We start from the raw sequence: 8,637 nt of genomic DNA on the forward strand, positions 1-8,637 counted from the left end.
TCCTCCCTCACAGAGAGCCTGTTCTGGTCTGCTATTTGGTTTGAGATTTATCATTGAGAAAGCTGAAGGAATTTTCTTGATTTTTTGCTTCATCCTCTTAGGCAGGTCTTCTTTATCTGTTTTGTGGATGCAGCCTTGTCAGTTTTCTGCCCCGTCTCCATAAAACCTGATTTTTTAAAAAAATCATACTCTTAGGGTAAAGATCTTTTAAAATAGCAAATCTCTTGTCTAATCCCCCAAATGGAAGTCATCTACAATGTATCAGTGCAGGATCCTTGGCTTGAGTGGTTTTCTGTCTTTCCTCTAATGTCAAATGGATTTTGGTTTTATCCCTCCCTAGTGCAGTAGATTTTTGCCTACTACCAGGACTGGCATGATTTCCTGCTTCTCTTCTAGTTGCTTAAGCCTTTTTTTTTTTTTTTTTTTTTTTTCTTTTTCTTGAGGGTGATCTGGGAAGTTGATAGGGTCTTATTCCTTTGTGAACCAAAAAGCGGCTTTCTCAGGCCTTCTGCTCTGCCTACATTCTTTCTTGTGACTACCGGTGGAGGCTCCCAAGAGATGGTAAGCACATTCAGAATTTTCTTGTGATGGGGACTCCCAGAGATTCACAATTGCCACTTTAGTATCCATTAGGACTTTTAAAACTTATTAATATTTTGCAGTTCTTAAACTTGTTTTATGACAATATCTCTTCTTCCTGAGCTCTGAAAAATGTGAAACTTTTCATTTTGAGGTTCTGCCTCTTCTTAGATGAACATGTTACTCTAAGTCAGTTTAGCTGTATTCATCTCTTGCCTCAACTCTAATGGAATCAAGAAAATTATAACTTTGTCGATTATCTGGATTTTATTATTATTAGGCCAGAATCAATGTTATTTTAGCTTTGTATATCGTTAAAAAAAGAAGAAACTATAATTTACTTAATATTTATTTTCTAAATTTTTTCCTGAGCACTGCTAATGAAGGTTTTATCTCTTAATGCTGTTTTATTACTAGTGTCTCTGAAATATACCATGTGTTCTTGTTATATACAAACATTTGAATGCTTTAGGGATTTGCATAGCCTTCATGATAAATAGTAGATAAAGTCTTCCCTACTGACACATTTGTTTTCTTTCATGTCCAATTTTTTGCTTTTAAATTGCATTTTGTATAAAGACTATGTTAGTTCCTTTTAGTAAGTATTTATCTTATAAGGTGAAATATTCCTTAGTCATTCATGTTCATGGGAAGAATTAGGGCCAATAAGGGCCAATCTAGGTAGAATTCTGTCCATTCCTAACAAAGTTTCTCATAATGGAAGATTGTACTTATGTGAGTTACTTTATCTTTTATTTCATCCGAATCCAGCAGAGATCAGGAACTGCTAGGCTGTTCATGACTTTCAAATTCATCTGTAATACCAAATTTAAGAAGTCAATGTGATGTATTACTTAAACCTGCTTTTCCTAATTCTCCACGGAGAAAAAACAGGTACAGTGGAATTTTAAACATCAGCCTGTGCAGCCAGTTCTTACTGTTCAAAACATGGGTTGCTGATTTTTCCCCTCTGAGTGTGTATCACATAATTCTGAGAAGAATGACTGCAAGCCTTCTCTCCTAGCCTATCCCTACACTTTTTATTTCACTTCCATTGAATTTGAAAGTTCTTTATAATGTGTGTTATATACAGAATATATTAGTTTTCTATTACTGTGTAACAAGGTACCACGATCTCAGCAACTTAAAACAAAAACAACATAAATTTATTATCTTACAGTTCTGTAGGTCAGAATCCTGGGCACACCTACAGTGAGCTCTTAGCTCAGGCTATCATCAGGATGAAATCAAGGTACTAGCAGAGACTGTTATCTTGTCTAAGATTCAGGGTCCTCCCAAGCTTACTGGTTATTGGCAGAATTGAGTTCCCTTCAGTTGTAAGACAGGTCCTCCTTTTGTAGGCTCTCTATATTATCCCTGCCATGTTTCCTTTTCCAAAACATGGTAGTTTTTTTTTCATTTGGGATTCTAGCAGAAGAATGCCTCTGATGTTTTACCTTTTTATAAAATCTCATCAAATTGGGTCAAGCCCATTCGGGAAAATTTCCGTTTGGTTAAAGTCAACTGATTAGTAACCTAATCATGGACGTGATGGTCTATCATATTCTCATAAGAGAATTAAATAGGGTATCTATATCAGGAGGCAAGAATTTTGGTGAATGTCACAAAAGTCAGCCCGAACCATAGATATTCCCATCTACTATAGAAGATAAAACTTAAGTTTTATTTTATCATTGATGAATTTATTTGGTATAATTTCTGAGTAAAGAAGAAGATAGCCTTTATTTTAAAACCAGAAATAAGAAGTACCTTTCAAACATGAAGTATATGAAGAATGTTTCCATAAAGTTTCCATATAATTGGAGAAAGAATAATAAACAGCCAGATTTTTGAAAAGAAATAGGTAGAAAATTTAAGGAAGATTTAGAAGAATATGCTAAAAGCCTCAGATGTGAAAGAACTTGGCATTTTTAAGCAGGGTCCAGAATTAAATTAGGGAGTGAGTCACTTGCCATTGTTAGGGGAGAGTTCTCCAAAGACACTAAGTAAGCCTGTGATAGGAATAAGCTTGAAATGTTCAATGAATGCACATAAGACGGATATTATTGGATCAGAGCTCGCTAGGGGAAAGGGGAGTGACAGGGCAAAAAATTACAGTGGACTATATGGAAATAACCTCTGTATTGGGGTTTTCTAGGGAACAGAACAAGTTGAAGATTAGATAGATGACAGGACATTTATTAAGGGAGTTGGTTCATATGATTATGGAGGCTGAGAAGTCCAATGCTATGCCATCTGCAAGCTGAAAAGTGAGAGAATCTGGTGGCATGGCTCAGTCCAAGTCTGAAGGCTTGAGAAACGGGGCAGGCAACGGTGTAGCTCTCAGTCTGAGGCCAAAGACTTGAGAACCTGGGCTGCTGGTGCAAGTTCTAAAGTCCAAAGGCAGGAAAACCTGGAATTCTGGTGTCCAAGGGCAGGAGAAGATGGATGTCCAAGTTCCAGAAGAGATAGACAAAGAAAGCAAGTCAGGAAGAAAGAATTTGCCTCCTCTGTTTTTTCATTTTATATGTGCCCTCAGCTGATTGGATGGAGCCCATTCATACTGATGGGGGCAGATATTTCTTACTCATTCTATTAAGTCAAATACCAATATCTTTCATAAACAACCTCATAGACAATTCCAGAAATAATGCTTTACAAGATATCTGGGTATCTCTTAATCCAGTCAAGTTGACACGTAAAATTAACCATCACAACCTCATGAAGGATAATATAACTATTGATTGGAATTTTGAATTTGATATAAAGGTAATGGTACACAATAAAAAAATTTAAACTGGTAAAAAGAGCATGATCAAATTAATGTGTTAAGATTATTTGGCTGATCCATGGATAACGGATTGATTAGAAAAAAGGCAAAGGTGAAGACTATTAGTAGATGACTAGAGGAGGCTATTTCACAGTCTGAGAGAAAGAAAAGTTATGATAATTAGAATTATGGTAGAAATTGAATGATATAGATAAATTTGGTATATAGTTAAACTCTTCAGTTTTCTCTATTTTTAAATTGAGTATTTATTTTTTAATTCTTACGATTTGTTGATCAGCTGCTTTTGTATATTTATATATAATTTTATTGTTGCTATTTTTGTCTGTTTGCTATTTGGCTTCATATTTTGTTCATGGTATTTTTTAATAATGTCAAATCAATGCTTCTTTTATTGGTGTTAATTTTTTATTGTTTAGAAACTGTACCACCACCTGTGCAATCTGTGATGTAAATTAAGATATGTCAGAGCACTTAAAGATACTATGACTATATAATATATGACATAATTTACTGTGTATCTAAGTGAACTATAAACAAATAAAAATTATGCTATAGTATTTTGCTCTCACATGGGTATTTCAGTATTAAAAAAAAACAAAGAAACTTTTGTTTTTCATCCTGGGCTTTTGACTAATACAAAATCTCACTTGATTGTTTTGGGTTTTCTTTCCTTTCCTTTTGTTCATAAGAATAAAAGTTAAAATAGGGAGGATTAATTTTACTGAATTATGTACAACATACACACATAGTCTCTTTGATTTTAAAATACGCGTGTTTGAAAACGTGAACTTTATTGATTAACACTAGATGACAAAATAAAGAAAAATCTCAGTTTATATTACATGGGTGTTTCTGGTACCTTGGGACTCACAAATTAAAGGTTACTATGATCTTCAGCATGGTGACCTTTAGAAAGAACTGAAAAGACTCATCTTTTCATTTAGGGCTTCACTTTGCAAATCCGTAAAGAATGTCCTAAGGTCAGGCTGGGAATCCTCAGCCCAGGAAGGAGGCAAATATATTTCCAATATTAACTGCAGTATTCTTTAAAAATGACAAAATAAGTCTAGGTATTATGAAAGTGACAAATGTGCTTGGGTATTTTTCTCTTTTGAAAATTATTAACTTCAGATACTAACATCTGTGGCCATTATAACTAAGAAGATGCTCCTCTCTTCGAGTTCTTTCTTTGAGTTCATTGATAAGAAGACCTCAGTTCTTTAATTGGAGATTATTGGAAGTAACATTTCCAGTATCTCTTTCCCACCTCCACTTCACTCTTCTTCCCAAGGAAATAGCAACTAATCTACTGATAGAAAGTTTTCCATCCTTCAGAACATTGCATGTACTAGGCATAGTTATGAGCCTGTCTCTCTCATAGTATCTGTATCAATAACAGGATAAAAGGAATAGTTATCTCTCACATTTATGGAGATGCTGCTTGTTGAAATGACCTCAGGAAAGATTCTGCTGTAGAGTAGAGAGAAAAGTGCTCAATAGTTTTTATTTGTCCCTCCAGGTTAATTTCTGACCCTTTCCTGTCCTGCTCACTGTCCTAGATCACATTATGATTCTCATATTCTCTAATTATCTCACCTGGGTTTGGTGATAGGATATTAAAAGAGGAGAATGAAGTCAGTAATTTATTGTCCTAGTCCCTTCTCTACTTGCTTGTATCCCTATCCTTACACTGAAGGGTACTGTTTCTCTCAAAGTTGCTTAACTTCTGTGACTCTGTTCCTCTGTGTTTTAACAAGTTTCCTTCCTTTTGTCCCTTTGGACATGGGCTGGTAACAGAAGATGCTACTGAGCCTAGGGATACTCTCTTTCTTTATATAATACCCTTAAACCTACATCTTACACACCTCTGCTAATAAGTAGTCTTTAAAAAATAAAACCTCCTTTATCTATGTTTTAAGAATGCCACCTCACACAGGATGGCTGTTATTCCATACAGCTTCCAAGAAGGAAAAATAGGTGTTTGAATTTACCCTCTGTCAGCATTGAGATTCTCTTTAGCTTACCAACATGGGGAGTTTGGATTGTGTTTGATGACAAGAGCAAGCCTATTGCTATGTTTCATTTAAGAACAATATTTGCAATGAGGCCTCACCCTCCAGAGGCTGTGATTAAGTTGTAAAGAAAGAGGGAAATGCCTTACAACTTGAGGTTCTATTTCCCAACTTTCTCCTCTGCTAACAAGTTCTGCTTATCAAAGCAGGACTAAATAGATAATCTAGGACTAAAAGCCAGAAATGTGAGATTGGATACAAGGCTATACATGGTAAGAAAACTACTACCTCCTTAATAAAATACAATTCAGATCCTCTCTTTTGGTAAACTAAGAAAACTCTCCACATTAATGAGAAAGCCTGGACCTTAATCTCCTCACTCTGTTTCCCTAATGACTGGTTTCACCTTCTCACTGCCCTGGGCTTGGGGCAAAGGATGGCTCTTCTGCTTAGATCCAAGTTCATACTCTTTCTCCATATTGCTAACGTGCATCTGAGACTAGGCTAGTCTAATTAAGTTCTAGACAGTTTACATTTCTAGGAATACAAAAAATAGCATGTAACTATGTAAATATGACACAAAACATTTATCTCATCTTTAGTTTGGGGTAACTTACAGGCATATTTATTGACTGATTATGAATATGTCTACACTTAGAAGAGACTTTATTTTAGGATGACTCTCAAGGTTATCTAGAAATTTTAAAATTGATACACTGGAGATTTACTCTAGGACATCTTAAGGCATTTCTTATCCCTAGTTTAAAGTCTGTCTTTTGTCCAAATTAGAATCTCAAAAACAAAAACCTCTTTCCAGCTTAATTCTGAGGCCATTCCATTCTGAAACACAGCAAGCATTCTATCCCCATAAGAACTTTATCCTTACTGCTTCCTCAGCCCAGACTTTTTTGTTAGAAAAGTTGTCTTTGTGACTAACTCCACTTCAGAATATCATTGATCAACTTTTGAATAATCTAAACAAGAAAACCTCCCCTGAGAAAACCTCTCCTTCTGTAAATGAACATTCCCTTCTAGTTGTTCTTGCGTCCCTTCCTCTGCTATTCTTTGCTTCATATCACTTTCTCTGTATTGTTGATTGATTAATTGATTATTTGTTTTCTCCACTAAAATGTATTTCTTCACAAGACAGAGACTCATTTGTATTCTAAAACTAGAGTCTGGTACACAATGTATCTTTAATACATATTTGTAGAAGGTAGGGGTAATCCAAAGTTGAGGAACAGGCTGTCATTAGAAAAATGGTAATTTTATAATGGTATTAAAGACTGAGAAGTAGCAGGTTAGGTGTATTAATCAGAATTCTCCAGAGAAACAGAATCAGTGTTATGCATGTGTGTGTGGATGTGGATGTGTATTGGCTCGCATGATTGCAGAGGCTTGCAAAGTCTAAAATCTCATGGCGTTGGGTGGCAGACTGAAGATTCAGGGAACAATTGCAGTTCCAGTTCAAAGGCAGTCTGCTGGAAGAATTCCTTCTTACTTGGGGAAGGTCAGTCTTTGTTCTATTAAGGGCTTCAGGTGACCGGATGGGGCCTCCCCCACATCATGGAGGGTAATCTGTTTTACTCAAAGTCTACTGACTGAAATGTTAATCTAAGCCAAACCATACTTTAACAGGAACATTCAGAATAATGTTTGACCAATTATCTGGGCATGGTGGCCCAGACAAGTTGTCATGTAAGGTTTACCACCACAGTAGGCTTGGGGCAATAGCCATGATTATACCTGAGGTAGATCCAAGAATATGAAATCAAATTAGCTTTTAACACAGGCTTGGCAAAGCAAAAGTAGTAGGCAAATGTAGTCTTCATAAGCTGAGCTGTAATAACAAAGATACTCTTAAAATATAGTGACTGAAATAAAACAAGAGTGTGTCACTCTTTCCCACAACATTTCAGAAAGGTTAAGCAGATTCTGCTCTAAAAGTTCATTCAGGAACCTAAGCTGGCAGGTTGAGGTTGGCACTACTCAAGCTCTGTTGTCAACATGCAGTTTCTATTTCTGTACTTAAGGTTGCTTATCTGATTCTACTCATCACAATGGGATACAGTTTGGCTCTGTGTCCCCACCTAAATCTCATTGTGAATTATAATCCTCACGGAGGGAGGTGATTGGATCATGGGGGCAGTTTTCCTCATGCTGTTCTCATGATGTGGGTGAGTTCTCATGAGATCTGATGGCTTTATAACTGTTTGACAGTTCCTCCTTCACATGTTCTCTCTCCTGCCACCTTGGGATAAAGGTACTTGCCTCTCCTTCATCTTCTGCCATGACTGTAAGTTTCCTGAGACCTCCCCAGCCATGAGGAACTGTGAGTTAATTAAACCTCTTTTGTTTTTAAATTACCCAGTCTCACGTGGTATCTTTATAGCAGTATGAAAGCAGATTAGTACACAATAATAAAAGGAAGTTCACCAATGCCATGTTAAGTTTTCCAGCCCATGGGAAGGTAGTAGAAGAAAATCTAGGACAGTAAGCTTCATCTTTAAAATAAATGACCTGGAAATTGAACGCATCACTTCTGTTCATATCCTTTTTTCCTGAACTTAGTCACTTGACACCTAGCTTGATGGGAGGCTGGGAAACGTAGTCTCTAGTTGAGTAGATATGTGCTCAGCTAACACTATGTGGAGACAAATAATTACTAAGAGGACGAGTGGGAGGAAAATGCATCCTGAAGGATGGTTGGCACTTTCTGCTTTCTGTTCCTTTTGGCCATAAAGGTGCCTATGCTCACTCTTTTCCCATGAAATCACACTCACCAAGGGAGAGTAGTACACGATCAATGCAAGAACAACTTTCCATTTGAGAAAGGGAAAAATGGAAGACATGACAGTTACAAAGTGTTATCAATGATGAAATGCTGCTGAACAAAATTATCCACTTTTACAATGAAATATATTTCTTTATCAGACACTAGTGTTGGTTTTTGGAAAGAGATAATTTTGACCATTGCTTTCTGTGACTTCTGATTCAGTCCTTTAGGAAGTTCTTCCTTTTTCTGTGGCCAAACTGGGCATTACAGAACTCTCCAGCTTTTGCAGCCCACTTCTTGCTGGTACAGGCCTAAAAGTTCAAGAATAATTTTAAAGCTCAATCACACGGTTTGGAAATATTGAATTGATGTTTCTTTCATATTCCTTCCTTCCTTCCTTCCTTCCTTCCTTCCTTCCTTCCTTCCTTCCTTCCTTCCTTTCTTTCTTTTTTTCTTTCTTTCTTTCTTTCTTTCTTTCT

The sequence above is a fragment of the Rhinopithecus bieti genome, unplaced genomic scaffold, assembly GCF_001698545.2.
Source record: "Rhinopithecus bieti isolate Rb0 unplaced genomic scaffold, ASM169854v2 scaffold_19553, whole genome shotgun sequence".
NCBI classification, from domain to species: Eukaryota; Metazoa; Chordata; class Mammalia; order Primates; family Cercopithecidae; genus Rhinopithecus; species Rhinopithecus bieti.